The 17,185-nt window shown below is 38.9% G+C and overlaps 1 protein-coding gene across 3 annotated transcripts in view; it reads right to left on the reverse strand.

Annotated features, from left to right (window-relative positions):
• The window catches only part of CYSLTR1 (cysteinyl leukotriene receptor 1), a 74,031-nt gene extending 59,264 nt beyond the window's left edge, over window positions 1-14,767 (reverse strand). For 2 of the 3 annotated variants that reach the window (XM_012498780.2, XM_003268993.3), the window contains exon 1: window positions 14,381-14,767. The gene's annotated coding sequence lies outside the window, so the exon portion shown is untranslated. The remainder of the gene's footprint in view (window positions 1-14,380) is intronic. The other variant, XM_012498779.2, reaches the window with a different exon arrangement.
• Between the last annotated feature and the right edge of the window lie 2,418 nt (window positions 14,768-17,185).

Below are 17,185 nucleotides of genomic sequence, written 5' to 3' on the forward strand. Positions count from 1 at the left end.
CAAGCAAATGGAAAACAAAAAAAGGCAGGGGTTGCAATCCTAGTCTCTGATAAAACAGACTTTAAACCAACAAAGATCAAAAGAGACAAAGAAGGCCATTACATAATGGTAAAGGGATCAATTCAACAAGAAAAGCTAACGATCCTAAATATATATGCACCCAATACAGTAGCACCCAGATTCTTAAAGCAAGTCCAGAGTGACCTACAAAGAGACTTAGACTCCCACACAATAATAATGGGAGATTTTAACACCCCACTGTCAACATTAGACAGATCAACGAGACAGAATGTTAACAAGGATACCCAAGAATTGAACTCAGCTCTGCTCCAAGCAGACCTAATAGACATCTACAGAACTCTCCACCCCAAATCAACAGAATATACATTTTTTTCAGCACCACACCACACCTATTCCAAAATTGACCACATAGTTGGAAGTAAAGCTCTCCTCAGCAAATGTAAAAGAACAGAAATTATAACAAACTGTCCCTCAGACCACAGTGCAACCAAACTAGAACTCAGGATTAAGAAACCCACGGAAAACCGCTCAACTACATGGAAACTGCACAACCTGCTCCTGAATGACTATTGGGTACATAATGAAATGAAGGCAGAAATAAAGATGTTCTTTGAAACCAATGAGAACAAAGACACAACACACCAGAATCTCTGGGACACATTCAAAGCAGTGTGTAGAGGGAAATTTATAGCACTAAATGCCCACAAGAGAAAGCAGGAAAGATCCAAAATTGACACCCTAACATCACAATTAAAAAACTAGAAAAGCAAGAGCAAACACATTCAAAAGCTAGTAGAAGGCAAGAAATAACTAAGATCAGAGCAGAACTGAAGGAAATAGAGACACAAAAAACCCTTCAAAAAATTAATGAATCCAGGAGCTGGTTTTTTGAAAAGATCAGCAAAATTGATAGACCGCTAGCAAGACTAATAAAGAAGAAAAGAGAGAAGAATCAAATAGACGCAATAAAAAGTGATAAAGAGGATATCACCACCGATCCCACAGAAATACAATCTACCATCAGAGAATACTATAAACACCTCTATGCAAATAAACTAGTAAATATAGAAGAAATGGGTAAATTCCTCAACAAATACACCCTCCCAAGATGACACCGGGAAGAAGTTGAATCTCTGAATAGACCAATAATAGGCTCTGAAATTGTGGCAATAATCAATAGCTTACCAACAAAAAAGACTCCAGGACCTGATGGATTCACAGCTGAATTCTACCAGAGGTACAAGGAGGAACTGGTACCATTCCTTCTGAAATTATTCCAATAAATAGAAAAAGAGGGAATCCTCCCTAACACATTTTATGAGGGCAGCATCATCCTGATACCAAAGCCTGGCAGAGACACAACCAAAAAAGAGAATTTCAGACCAATATCGTTGATGAACATTGATGCAAAAGTCCTCAATAAAATACTGGCAAACCGAATCCAGCAACACATCAAAAAGCTTATCCACTATGATCAAGTGGGCTTCATCCCTGGGATGCAAGCCTGGTTCAACATATGCAAATCAACAAATGTAATCCAGCATATAAACAGAACCAAAGACAAAAACCACATGATTATTTCAATAGATGCAGAAAAGGCCTTTGACAAAATTCAACAACCCTTCATGCTAAAAACTCTCAATAAATTAGGTATTGATGGGATGTATCTCAAAATAATAAGAGCTATCTATGACAAACCCACAGCCAATATCATACTGAATGGGCAAAAACTGGAAGCATTCCCTTTGAAAACGGGCACAAGACAGGGATGCCCTCTCTCACCACTCCTATTCAACATAGTGTTGGAAGTTCTGGCCAGGGCAATTAGGCAGGAGAAGGAAATAAAGCGTATTCAATTAGGAAAAGAGGAAGTCAAACTGTCCCTGTTTGCAGATGACATGATTGTATATCTAGAAAACCCCATTGTCTCAGCCCAAAATCTCCTCAAGGTGATAAGCAACTTCAGCAAAGTCTCAGGATACAAAATCAATGTACAAAAATCACAAGCATTCTTGTACACCAATCACAGACAAACAGAGAGCCAAATCATGAGTGAACTCCCATTCCCAATTGCTTCAAAGAGAATAAAATACCTAGGAATCCAAGTTACAAGGGAAGTGAAGGGCCTCTTCAAGGAGAGCTACAAACCACTGCTCAATGAAATAAAAGAGGATACAAACAAATGGAAGAACATTCCATGATCATGGGTTGGAAGAATCAATATCGTGAAAATGGCCATACTGCCCAAAGTAATTTATAGATTCAATGCCATCCCCATCAAGCTACCAATGACTTTCTTCATAGAATTGGAAAAAACTACTTTAAAGTTCATATGGAACCAAAAAAGAGCCCACATCGCCAAGTCAATCCTAATCCAAAAGAACAAAGGTGGAGGCATCATGCTATCTGACTTCAAACTATACTACAAGGCTGCAGTAACGAAAACAGCATGGTACTGGTAACAAAACAGAGACATAGATCAATGGAACAGAACAGAGCCCTCAGAAATAATGCCACATATCTACAACTATCTGATCTTTGACAAACCTGACAAAAACAAGCAATGGGGAAAGGATTCCCTATTTAATAAATGGTGCTGGGAAAACTGGCTAGCCATATGTAGAAAGCTGAAACTGGATCCCTTCCTTACACCTTATACAAAAATTAATTGAAGATGGATTAAAGACTTACATGTTAGACCTAAAACCATAAAAACCCTAGAAGAAAACCTAGGCAATACCATTCAGGATATAGGTATGGGCAAGGACTTCATGTCTAAAACATCAAAAGCAATGGCAACAAAAGCCAAAATTGACAAATGGGATCTAATTCAACTAAAGAGCTTCTGCACAGCAAAAGAAACTACCATCAGAGTGAACAGGCAACCTACAGAATGGGAGAAAATTTTCACAACCTACTCATCTGACAAAGGGCTAATACCCAGAATCTACAAAGAACTCAAACAAATTGACAAGAAAAAAACAAACAACCCCATCAAAAAGTGGGCAAAGTATATGAACAGACACTTCTCAAAAGAAGACATTTATGCAGCCAGCAGACACATGAAAAAATGCTCATCATCACTGGCCATCAGAGAAATGCAAATCAAAACCACAATGAGATACCATCTCACACCAGTTAGAATGGCCATCATTAACAAGTCAGGAAACAACAGGTGCTGGAGAGGATGTGGAGAAATAGGAACACTTTTGCACTGTTGGTGGGACTGTAAAGTAGTTCAACCATTGTGGAAGTCAGTGTGGCGATTCCTCAGGGATCTAGAACTAGAAATACCATTTGACCCTGCCATCCCATTACTGGGTATATACCCAAAGGACTATAAATCATGCTGCTATAAAGACACATGCACACGTATGTTTATTGCGGCAGTATTCACAATAGCAAAGACTTGGAACCAACCCAAATGTCCAACAACGATAGACTGGATTAAGAAAATGTGGCACATATACACCATGGAATACTATGCAGCCATAAAACATGACGAGTTCATGTCCTTTGTAGGGACATGGATGAAACTGGAAACCATCATTCTCAGTAAACTATTGCAAGGACAAAAAACCAAACACCGCATGTTCTCACTCATAGGTGGGAATTGAACAATGAGAACACATGGATACAGGAAGAGGAACATCACAGTCCGGGGCCTGTTGTGGGGTGGTGGGAGGGGGGATGGACAGCATTAGGAGATATACCTAATGCTAAATGACGAGTTAATGGGTGCAGCACACCAACATGGCACATGGATACATATGTGACAAACCTGCACATTGTGTACATGTACCCTAAAACTTAAAGTATAATAGCAATAATAATAATAATAATAATAAAAGAATGAAACTGGATCCTCATCTTTTACTTTACGCAAAAATCAACTCAAGATGGATCAAATACTTAAATCTAAGACCCGAAACCATAAACATTGGAAAAATTCGAGATGTTGGCTAAGGCAGACTTCATGACCAAGAACCCAAAAGCAAATGCAACAAAAACAGCAATAAATAGATGAGACCTAATTAAACTAAAAGAATTCTTCACAGCAAAAGAAATAATTAGTAGAGTAAACAGACAACCCACAGAATGGGAGAAAATATTTGCGAACTATGCATCTGACAAACAACTAATATCCAAAGTCTACAACAACTCAAATAAATCAGCAAGAAAAAACAAATAATCCCATCACAAAGTGGAAAAGGGACATGTATAGACAATTCTCAAAAGAAGATATACAAATGACCAACAAACATATGACAAAATACTCCACATCACTAATTATCTGAGAAATGCAAATTAAAACCCCAATGAGATACTGCCTTACTCCTACAAGAATTAATTAAAAAATTAAAAAATAATAGATGTTGGCATGGGTGTGGTGAAAAGGGAACACTTTTACACTGCTGGTGGAAATGTAAACTAGTACAACTACTATGGAAAACAGTATGGAGATTGCTTAAAGAACTAAAAGTGGAGTTATAATTTGATCCAGCAATACTACTATTGGGTTTCTACCCAAAGGAAAAGAAGTCATTATATGAAAAAGACACATGCACATGCATGTTTATAGCAGCACAATTCACAAATGCAAAAATATGGAACCAGCCTAAATGCCCATCAACCAATGACTGTATAAAAAATGTTGTATATCTACACCATAGAATACTACTCAGCCATAAAAACAAATGAAATTATGGCATTTGCAGCAATCTGGATACAGTTGGAGACCATTATTCTAAGTGAAGTAGATCAGGAATGGAAAACCAAACATTTTTATATTCTCCCTTATATGTGGGAGCTAAGCTATGAGGATGCAAAGACGTAAGAATGATATAATGGACTTTTGGGACTCGGGGAAGGGTGGGAAGGGAGTGAGGGATAAAAGACTACACATTGGATACAGTGTACACTGCCTGGGTGATGGGAGCACTGAAATATCAGAAATCATCACCAAAGAACTTATCCATGTAACCAGAAACCACCTGTTCCCCCAATACTATTAAAATTACATTTAAAAGTCCTAGAGACAGAAATACCATTCGACCCAGTAACCCCATTACTGGGCATATACTTGAAGGAATAGAAATTCTTCTATTATAAAGACACATGCATGTGTATGTTCATTGCAGTACTAGTCACAATAGCAAAGGCATGGAATCAACTTAAATGCCCATCAATGATAGACTGAATAAAGAAAATGTGTGACATATACACCATGGAATACTATGCAGCCACAAAAAGGAATGAGATTATGTCCTTTGTAGGGACATGGATGGAACTGGAGCCCATTATCCTTAGCAAACTAACGCAGGAACAGAAAATCAAACACCGCATATTCTCACTTATAAGTGGGAGCTAAATGATGAAAACTCATGGACACATATAAGGGAACAACTCACACTGGGGCCTATTGGAGGGCGGAGGATGGGAAGAGGGAGAGGATCAGGAAAAATAACTAAGGGATATTAGGCTTAATACCTTGGTGACAAAATAATCTGTACAACAAACCCCATTTACCTATGTAACAAACCTGCACATCCTGCACATGTACCCCTGAACTTAAGAAGAAGTTAAAAATAAAAAGAAAACTTTCATGCAAATGACTCAAATCTCTGTCCACCACAGCCACAAATGACATACCTAAATTTTAGTCTATCATTTTCAGCTGCTTATTAGATTGCTCTACTTGGATCTCTTGTCTTTTAAAAAATTTCAAATATATTTTCAGATAAATACAACCTTCTCTTCAAAATTAACTTCCCCATCTTATGTTTCTATTTTTTCAATGACAGTAATAGTCTTCCAGTCAGTCAGGCATAGAACCTGGCAGTCATCTTTCACTCCACCCTATCCTTATTTTATCCCTCTTCAAGTCCTGTTGATTCTTATTTTGCAATGCCTCCTGACCCTTTCTTTCTTCTTCTTCTTTTTTTTTTTTTTACCAACTTAGTTCAGCATCCTTATCTCATTATGCCTTAGCTACTTGAAGGTGATCTATGCATCCTCTTTCACACTTAAATAATCAAGAGGTGAACCTGGCAAATTTCTACTTATACTTCAAGATTTAGGTTGAAGTTATCATTCTCTATGAATACTCCCATGTGCATGGTTCTTTTCTTTCATTTATTACAGTGCTTTAATTACTCTTTTTTAAAAAGTTGTTTAATTTTCTTTTTTTTATTATACTTTAAGTTTTAGGGTACATGTGCACAACGTGCAGGTTTGTTACATATATATACATGTGCCATGTTGGTGTGCTGCACCCATTAACTTGTCATTTAACATTAGGTATATCTCCTAATGCTATCCCTTCCCCCTCCCCCCACCCCACAACAGACCCCAGCGTGTGATGTTCCCCTTCCTGTGTCCATGTGTTCTCATTGTTCAATTCCCACCTATGAGTGAGAACATGTGGTGTTTGGTTTTTTGTCCTTGAGATAGTTTGCTGAGAATGATGGTTTCCAGCTTCATCCATGTCCCTACAAAAGACATGAACTCATCATTTTTTATGGCTGCATAGTATTCCATGGTGTATATGTGCCATATTTTCTTAATCCAGTCTATCATAGTTGGACATTTGGCTTGTTTCCAAGTCTTTGCTATTGTGAATAGTGCCACAATAAACATACGTGTGCATGTGTCTTTATAGCAGCATGATTTATAATCCTTTGGGTGTATACCCAGTAATGGGATGGCTGGGTCAAATGGTATTTCTAGCTCTAGATCCCTGAGGAATCGCCACAGACTTCCACAATGGTTGAACTGCTTTACAATCCCACCCACAGTGTAAAAGTGTTCCTATTTCTCCACATCCTCTCCAGCACCTGTTGTTTCCCGACTTTTTAATGATTGCCCTTCTAACTGGTGTGAGATGGTATCTCATTGTGGTTTTGATTTGCATTTCTCTGATGGCCAGTGATGATGAGCATTTTTTCATGTGTCTTTTGGCTGCATAAATGTCTTCTTTTGAGAAGTGTCTGTTCATATCCTTTACCCACTATTTGATGGGGTTGTTTGTTTTTTTCTTGTAAATTTGTTTGAGTTCATTGTAGATTCTGGATATTAGCCTTTTGTCAGAAGAGTGCATTGCAAAAATTTTCTCCCATTCTGTAGGTTGCCTGTTCACTCTGATGGTAGTTTCTTTTGCTGTGCAGAAGCTCTTTAGTTGAATTAGATCCCATTTGTCAATTTTGGTTTTGTTGTCATTGCTTTTGGTGTTTTAGACATGAAGTCCTTGCCCATGCCTATGTCCTGAATGGTATTGCCTAGGTTGTCTTCTAGGGTTTTTATGGTTTTAGGTCTAACATGTAAGTCTTTAATCCATCTTGAATTAATTTTTGTATAAGGTGTAAGGAAGGGATCCAGTTTCAGCTTTCTCCATATGGCTAGTCAGTTTTCCCAGCACCATTTATTAAATAGGGAATCCTTTCCCCATTGCTTGTTTTTGTCAGGTTTGTCAAAGATCAGATAGTTGTAGATATGCGGCATTATTTCTGAGGGCTCTGTTCTGTTCCATTGATCTATGTCTCTGTTTTGGTACCAGTACTATGCTGTTGTGGTTACTGTAGCCTTGTAGTGTAGTTTGAAGTCAGGTAGCGTGATGCCTCCACCTTTGTTCTTTCGGCTTAGGATTGACTTGGCAATGTGGTCTCTTTTTTGGTTGCATCGGAACTTTAAAGTAATTTTTTCCAATTCTGTGAAGAAAGTCATTGGTAGCTTGATGGGGATGGCATTGAATCTGTAAATTACCTTGGGCAGTATGGCCATTTTCACGATATTGATTCTTCCTACCCATGAGCATGGATTGTTCTTCCATTTGTTTGTATCCTCTTTTATTTCATTGAGCAGCGGTTTGTAGTTCTCCTTGAAGAGGTCCTTCACATCCCTTGTAAGTTGGATTCCTAGGTTTTGTTCTCTTTGAAGCAATTGTGAATGGGAGTTCACTCATGATTTGGCTCTCTGTTTTTCTGTTGTTGCTGTAATTACTCTTTTTGCTTACATGTCTGTCACACCCATTTAGACAGTAAGCTCATGGCTCATTAGTAGCAGTGAATTGCTTTATTCATTTTTTGCTCTTTTCCTCTCCTAATTGGGCAACTTTGAAGAGTAACTGTGTGGTTTTAAGAGCTTTTGAGTAATAGAGTATCTAATTTCCCAGGGTGGATGTCTAGGATCAGAGGAAGGAGTGTGTGTGTGTGTGTGTGTGTGTGTGTGTGTAAGTGCAGGTTCTGTTATGCAAGAATCTAAATCATGGTGTAAAGTGATAGTAAAATGTGGATACATCTAGTAGGGTAGAATCTATTTAAAAGAAACCTGAAAATTCACAGAGTGCAGGGGACCATGAATGGGCACTTTACAAATCACCAGAGAAGAAAGGAAAGGGGCTGGAGCAGATTAAATCTACACATTTGGGCAGAAAGGGAGGCAAAGATCTTAAAACAAAGAAGGCATCGCGGTGGCTCATGCCTGTAATCCCAGTGCTTTGGGAGACCAAGGTGGGTGAATCACCTGAGGTCGGGAGTTTGAGACCAGCCTGACCAACATGGAGAAACCCCATCTCTACTAAAAATACAAAATTAGCTGGGCGTGGTGGCACATGCCTGTAATCCCAGCTACTCAGGAGGCTGAGGCAGGAGAATTGCTTGAACCTGGGAGGCGGAGGCTGCGGTGAGCCGAGATTTCGCCATTGCACTCCAGCTTGGGCAACAAGAGTGAAACCCTGTCTCAAAAAAAAAAAAAAAGGGCATAAGTGGTCTGGTGGGGCTGGAGGAGAGTTCAAAAGTGCCATATGTCAGAGACTAATGGAAATCCAAAGACTCAAGGATGTGTTTGATTATAGGGTCTGAATGAGACTGATGGGTGTTTTTGGATTGAACCAACAGCAGAGACAGAAAGATTAAATCAGTATCTGGATATACTTTTATGATTCTATTAAGTTATATGCCTGCCAAGATTTCCTTTACCTTTCTAGTAAATACTAGCATGCACTGGATAGTCTGTTTGTGTTGGAGGACTGCCAACAGGAGTAGGGTGATGAAGGCAGGGCCAAAGCAGAAGAGGAAGTGGGGAGGCTGGGACTCAGGGCTCCTAAAACCGATACTTCCTCTTCTGCTGCTGAGCAGTGGCAGGATGCAGAAAACATATTTTAGGAGGGTGCAGCTCAGTGGAGCCCTGTTTTTATTTGAACATCTCTGCAGTGCCCTCTTTTCTCCTCTCCATGTAGCCTGTTACTGTCAAATGAAAAAAAAGTTGGTTGTGCCATCCTGTAATTCTGAGCTCAGGGAGGTTAGGGACAATGCTGTATTAATCTTTTGATACAGTAGGCACTCATTAATGTTTGTTGAATCAATCTCTGAATGAATAGGAGAGTCAACAAATATGAGTGTTTTGTAAATTGCAAAGCTCTTTAAAATGTAAATTTTTATTATTCTCTTTCTTATTCATATAAGGCTCACCTACTTTGACCACACCACCCCACAATCATATCTCTCTTTGCACATAGGAAAACGTGTATTTGATGTTTACTGAGTGATTGTTTATTGATTGACTAGAGTAAAGCTACTCATCCTCTATGGAGATTTAATCTACAAACCATCAGGCTATACTAATGATCCCAGTGACTTTCTTCCATCATAGTAAAAGATTTGGGGGAGGAGGGCAGAATGATCCTTCTGTCTGTGATCACTTTAGCCCTATCATTACAATAAGTAGCTTTCTTACTTCGTATTTCCAGGGATGTGCTGCTCAAAAGGATGTGCTTTTTGGGAATACATTTCCAAGGATATGTATTCTCATTGGTATTAAAAACTATGGGGGAACTGATACTTCGTTGCTGACAGCTCTCAGGTGTTTCTTCTGTAGTCTCTTATTCTCCTTAAGAGAAGAACGTCAAACCCATCAATTCAGGCCATTCTGTTGTCAGACAGTTGGAATCTAAACACACAACACTGTCAAACCAAAAAGGACCTTGGACTATGGCATTCAGAACTAGTGACAGTGTGTCCCCTTCCATTGTACTGTGTCAAAAATGCTTTATCCTGTGTAATCAGATTAAAAGGATGCATAAGACCAGAACTTAAGGGAAATGAAAGTTACCAAAAGGCAATAGAGATCTTGAGGAGTGCATGAGTGTGGGTGACAGTGTATAGTGGAGGATACTTTCACCCCTAGTTTGGGTGATAGAAATGTGTTGCAACCTACACACATACTTTTGAACTTTTTGTAAAGCACTAACTAGCGGGCCTTTTTCCAGGAATACCTCTATAACTCTCTACCTAATTACCAGCAGCTTGGAATCCTCTGATGTTGTGAGGTCATTGCTCACAGCTAACTCTGAGGCCTGCTTCTATCATCTTGGCATTTAGATGTCTGGCTGTTGGAAAATAATTGTTCTCTAGGAGATTGCTTTTTATTTAAGGCCCTTTGTCTTAAGTAAGAATTCAAATTCAGATCAAACACAAATGGTAACCAATTTGTAATGAAAAGAAGCTTTATTACCTTCTGAGGCCTGAACATTTCCTAGGAACTTTGGAATAAGTATGTAAGACACATCTGAGATGTTTGAGTGTTGTTATTATTAGCTCAATTCTACTTAGCTTGGTGAATCCATGACAACACAAAGGCAACTCTTTGTAGAAACAAACACTGTTAATCTGAAATTTATGAGAAATCTTAACAAGTCATATACTTTAGACATCTTGAAATGCTATTCAAAACTGGATTTTTCTTTCCCTTTTAGGGAAAAGGGATTGATGAAAAATAAAAGAATGCCCAAATGTCTCCTAGTTTTTCTTTAGCTCAAGGAACTTAAGTCTAGATCTGAACTCCTGTTTCTTTTCTATCAGTTACACGTATGTAGGAGCTCAAATGTCTGGGTTGTATTGATTCTGAAAGCACTCTAAACAAGATAATGACATTTTATTCACCAAAAGGAAAATCAACTATGTGTTAAATGTCCCAGGGCTTATGTTTACTCTTCTATCTCTTTTCCTCTATTTCTATAAGGACCTCTTCCTAACTTATCCCCCAAATTTAAAATATTTTTCTTTCTCTTTTCTTCCATATGTACCCACCCCCCCCCAATCTAGAAGAAGGACTGTGGGGCACAGAGAAAGGAGAGGTCATGATGAGATGGAGTGAGATGAGACAGAATGAAGCAGCAGGATAGAAGAATTTATGCAGTGGCCTTTTCTACTAATCCATAAAGAATTCTTAATTAAAGGCAAAAGTAATTGCCATCTGAGGGTGTTTTAGCACCTTGATTGTAACATGAATTAATGGACCTAAGATGTCTGGATTTATCTAATCAAATTAGATAAAGGAATGGCTTTCTTTATTGCCTTTTCTGTAGGGATGAAGATATGTACTTCTTGCTATGAGTCTATCAGACTTCTTAGCAGTTTTTTTTTTTTTTTTTTTGAGATGGAGTCTCACTCTGTTGCCAGGCTTGAGTGCAGTTGGTGCGATCTTGGCTCACTGCAACCTCCGCCACCCGGGTTCAAGCAATTCTCCTGCCTCAGCCTCTCGAGTAGCTAGCTGGGACTACAGGCATGCGTTATCACACCCAGCTAATTTTTGTATTTTTAGTAGAGATGGGGTTTCACCATATTGGCCAGGATGGTCTCAATCTCTTGACCTCGTGATCTGCCCACCTTGGCCTCCCAAAGTGCTGAGATTACAGGCGTGAGCCACCACACCCAGCCAACAGTTTTATTTCTGCACTGCAAAGCAACAAAGTGGCATACTGACTAATCTATCTTTTGTAGGGTTGACTAATATAAATATATCTTTCAACAGTTTGTTCATATCTGATTGAACTGGGAAAGCTTTTCTCACTGACCCTTAAGTCATACCACATAGATGTTCATGTGGCCTGAAACGCAAATAACACTGGAGTGAGAGATAAAAGTGACTTTAGGTCTTTTTATTTTAGACACACACACACACACACACACACAACTATACATATTTATATATTTTAAAAACATGATTTGTATTATAACCAAATCTGTGATTGAACAAGTGGTTTTATGAAAGAGTAGTGGGATATTGTGTTGCATTCTAAACTTGCTGCAAAAAACTAGTTTAATCCTTAGCATATAATCCTAAGAATCAATGGGCTTGGTTAAAGTAGTAACAACAAAAGGTGGATAGTGCTTTCACAGAAATACTTCTTAAATACTACTCTTAAATATTTTATTCCTTTTAGAGTTCACATTGAGGTATGCATAAGTATTGTAGGGCTAATGGGGCTAGTGACAACTATAATCCAGAGTGTTCGATGCTACTGACAGGTCCTAAGAGTAGGATGAGGTCGCTGAGACTTAGAGTGATGTCCCTGACCTAGAAATATAGTCTAGGGAATAGAAAGTAGCTAGCCCTACTATCTCCCCATGCAATCAGTTTTGTTATATGTTTTATCCTCCTGGAATGAATGGAATTTAAACAAAATCCTTCTGATGGTGGTTTGTATTTTCAAGTCGCTTTCAGATTTTATATTTATCATTTTAAGAGATTTAGAAAATATTCCTATAAACTCATTACTGCATTAGATACACAAAGGAACCAAGAAATACTAATGGCTGTTAACTTGCCAGAGAACACCCAGTTGTTTACATGTCAAAGCAAGGGTGAACTCCCAGTTATCCCAGTTACCCCATTTCTCTCCCATTGAAATCCATGTAGCAAGATAGTTTAGAGCAGCCACTGTTAGGTGTTAGGAACATGAGAATAACAAAATGGACCAAAGTAGAGGTCCATACAGGGCAATGTTATTTGGGAGATTATGATAGTTACCATTCATAGTATTGAATTCACAAGGTTGGGTATGTACCTTAAGAATCAGCACCTTCCCTTTATTATCCTTTATTACTGGCCAATTATACTGAAAATACAAATTTATAATTTTCTATACTGTGGAAGAATCTTGCTTTTATGACAGATAAATAGTTTTTAAATTCATCAAAATTTCATTAAGGGGAGGTAGTAGAAAATGAGAATTGATGATTCTGGGTTAGGAATACACTAACATGCTAGATTAAGTCTAAAAGCAAATAGCAAACTTTTCTTAACCTACCATTATCTGTGTGCTTACTGGCTCCCAAACTGACTTATTTTATTTGGAGGAACCCTGATTGGCTGGTGTAGTCAATACTTAGAGGAACTGGGGAACAATTTTTTATCATGGATGAATGTAAATATAGCACTTGAGGTTGTTTATGATGTAAAAACAGATAGCTTTTAGTTCTAATTGAGCCATTAATAGCAAAACAACAACAGAAAACATTTCTGAATGATTAATACTTCTGTAATAAAGTTAAAATTGTAACAAATTTTCCTAATGTATTTTAAATGTAATGCAGTCCTTTGCATTTTATAATGCATTATAAAAATATAAATATTTTTGTATTTAAAATAGTGTACAGTCTAGTTCAGATTTAGTTACAATTTCTTTTAAAATAATCATTTGTTAGACATATGGTATCATAGCTTCTCTCTAGGTTTCAAAATAATCAGAATACTGGAAAGCAGAACCACTGAATTCAGTAGGTGGAACTCACCAACCCATTTGCTTCCTCTTGAAAACAGCTTTTTTTGTCGCTAAGTAGAAAGATGTTCCTGGCTAAAGATTTTATTAAAATGTATGAATTTTTGGCTCTGTGTAAACCTAGTCTACACCAGATGTGTCTGAGTTACTAAATAGATCATGCAATTTTCTTCTATTCATTTATAGTTGAGAGAGCTTTATTTTTACAGTCTCTGGCCAGAACTGGCCACTTTCTAGTTGTACGGTGTGTTTCAAGAAAATTTTTTAGCCTCTCTGAGTCTATTTTCTCATTCATAAACATGGACAGTAACACCTACCTTGTCTAAATTATAGGATGTTGAAAGGTTCAGGTGGGATAACAAATGTGAAACTACCTTGTGAAAAGTTTACTCTCCGCTGGTTTACCTTCAGTAATCACTACATATTTATTTTCCATATTGAAGGAAAATGCCACTACATTAGAGAAACTCCACTGAACCCTCAAAATGGGGATTTGAAAATATATCTTACATTTCTGGCTTAATTACAAAGGCACTGGAGGCTTGCGGAGTGTGTCTCCTCTGTATTTTGCCACATTGAGCCCTAGCAGAAGCACTGAGCAATATTTGTTGACAGACTGATCATATTATCAGACTTCTGGCTAAGAAATAAAGCAGAAAAAATTCATACTAGCACCCAAACTTAAAGCAGGCAAGGCAGATAACTTATCCCCAAACTCCTGGGAATTTGCTAAAATTTACCATCAGCAACATTTTACTACATACTGTTCTGGTCTTAGTACTGAATAGTGAGTCTCCTTACCTGCTAACTTCAAGGTCCACAGTTTACTGTCCTTTTGCGTTTGTTCTCAGAAGCAAGCTCCAAGTCTTCAGTAAATTTGATCTACCAGTCCTTGCAACTAATCCTTGTTGGTGAGCTGCACAGTATCTTGATACTTTGCAGGGTCGTAAAAGCACAGTCCATTCACAGAGTGCCTGCTCTATAGGCAAGCTTCTTTGCAAAGATGGGTTGCTGCTATTTTTAAGAGGGGAGAGAGCAGGGCACATTTGCTAGCCAATACATACAGATATACAGATTCTTCTTCCTCTTTCAGATTAGCCTTCAAACTGTTAAAGCACTCCCGGAGTCTGACTTCTCTGGTGCAAAGTGGGGGAGGGGAAGGGTCAGAGAGGAAGGAAGAATAGAAACTGGAGACTTGCAGGTTGCGTGTATGTATAAATAAACTTTTCTTCCTAGCTTCAGGAATAGAATTCTCAGGAAATTATTCAGCTGCTTTAAGATGAGAAGCAGGGAGGAGTGTTCTCTCTTCAACTTAGTTATTTCTGATTTCTGTGACTGTGAGGTCATTAGACTATTTGTAGGTGGGGAAAGATAATCCTGCCAGTATATGCTAATATAACTGGCATTATGTGAAACTTGATCTTAAGCAACATAAATTTAATCTCTCTGTTTCTCTCTCTCTCCTTAATGACACTTGTGGCTCTATCCACATTCTAAAAAGTCTTTTCCTTTCTGGTTCCTTTTTGAGCTTTGTTTCCTGAAATCTTCATAACAATAAATTGCCTCCATTGGATTAAAACTGTTTTTTTCTTTTTTTGTCCCACTGAAGATGATCTGGAATGACTGGACTTGCTGTCAATGGTCCTGTGTTGGAAATCCGGGGAATCAGGCAAGTGTTCTTGGCCTTTGGCTAGGCTCTGAGGTGTTAGAGCTGTGGGGTGCTCAATATGGCTTCTGGAGAATAGCGACATAGCAGTCTGGTATGTGCTGATTGAAGCCTGGGGCAGCACTTTGATGTTAAAAACCAAATTGATAAGATCGTGATGTGAATTTGTTACATCAATTATCTTGAGTTATATTAAGAAGATTCTATATGGAGATGGGCATAAATATGTTGATTTTAACACTTTGTAAACATGCCCCATAACTAACAACTAGTTTTATGTACTTGTAAAATATGAGCCCAGCAGTAGCCTTCTGGCTTGCTACCTGCTGTAGGAACAAAGTCATTTACTCAAATTTTGTATCTTTAGGTACAAGAATTACCTCACAACCAACCTGGGGCAATCGCTCTACGGCCCCTTGAATCTTTATCTCTTTTCACAGAGTTCTGGATTGTGGTGGTGATGGTGATAGTAGAGGAAAAGGCTATCCAACCACATTCGAAGGGATGTTAACATTTGGATTCAAGACTAGACTTTCTAATCCTCTCTTAGGGAGTTTTAGGAACTAAAATGACATTCAAACTAGTATTTCTTCAACTGAGTTTGGATCCCCAAATATCTATAGGAAAGTTTATAAGTGAGACAAAGAGTGAATTATCACTTTTCCTGCAGTCTGAAATGTTACAGCCATTTTGAGCTACAGTGGAAGGGCAATTCATACTTAGGAAATGAAGAAAAGAGAAAGGAGCTAGATACTTTGTGGGGATAAGAAAGAGAGATCAGATTGTTACTGTGTCTATGTAGAAAAGGAAGACATAAGAAATTCCATTTTGATCTGTACCAAGAAAAATTGTTTCTGCTTTGATACCATCCCCCAGCACGACACCCTTAAAGGGTCTCTGCTGAGGAGGAGTAGTGAAAGAGGGAGGCCTCTTTGCAGTTGAGATAAGAGGAAGGCTTCTGACTCCTGCTCCTCCCTGGGAATGGAATGTCTCCTGTAAAGCCAACCATTCCCATTCGTTCTATTCTGAGATAGGAGAAAACCGCCCTGTGGCTAGAGGTGAGATATGCCGGCAGCAATACTGCTCTGTTACTCTTTGCCACACTGAGGTGTTTGTGTAAAGTGAAACATAAATCTGGCCTACATGCACATCCAGGCACAGAACCTTTCCTTGAACTTACACATGATACGGATCCTTTGCTCACATGTTTTCCTGCTGACCTTCTCCCCACCTGTTGCCCTGCTACACTCCCCTCGCCAAGATAGTAAAAATAATGATCAATAAATACTGAGGGAACTCAGAGACCAGCGCTGGTGCAGGTCCTCACATGCTGAGTGTGCCGGTCCCCTGGGCCCACTGTTCTTTCTCTGTACTTTGTCTCTGTGTCTTATTTCTTTCTCAGTCTCTCGTACCACCTGATGAGAAATACCCACAGGTGTGGAGGGGCAGGCCCCCTTCAATCCTTGAGCTTCAAGTTGGCACCAAAATAGCTGTGGCAGAGAGGGTGTTTCTTGTGGTTCTTCTTTGTGCTCCCCTACTTGTTTCTTTCATTAGCTAATTTTCTGTTCTTGAGCAATGGGAAAGGCAGTGATTCACCCATTCCCAAATGGGTCTTTGCCTTGTACAGCTGGATCAATTTACACCACATTTGCTATAAATGACATCAGACTCCTTGTCTCCTTTCTTCATCTCTTTTTTTTTTTTTTGAGACGGAGTCTCACTCTGTCACCCAGGCTGGAGTGCAGTGGCGTGATCTCGGCTCACTGCAAGCTCCGCCTCCCGGGTTCACGCCATTCTCCTGCCTCAGCCTCTCCGAGTAGCTGGGACTACAGGCGCCCGCCACCACGCCCAGCTAATTTTTTGTATTTTTAGTAGAGCCAGGGTTTCACCGTGGTCTCGATCTCCTGACCTTGTGATCCGCCCGCCTCGGCCTCCCAAAG

Source organism: Nomascus leucogenys, chromosome X (assembly GCF_006542625.1).
Source record: "Nomascus leucogenys isolate Asia chromosome X, Asia_NLE_v1, whole genome shotgun sequence".
In the NCBI taxonomy this organism is placed as follows: Eukaryota; Metazoa; Chordata; class Mammalia; order Primates; family Hylobatidae; genus Nomascus; species Nomascus leucogenys.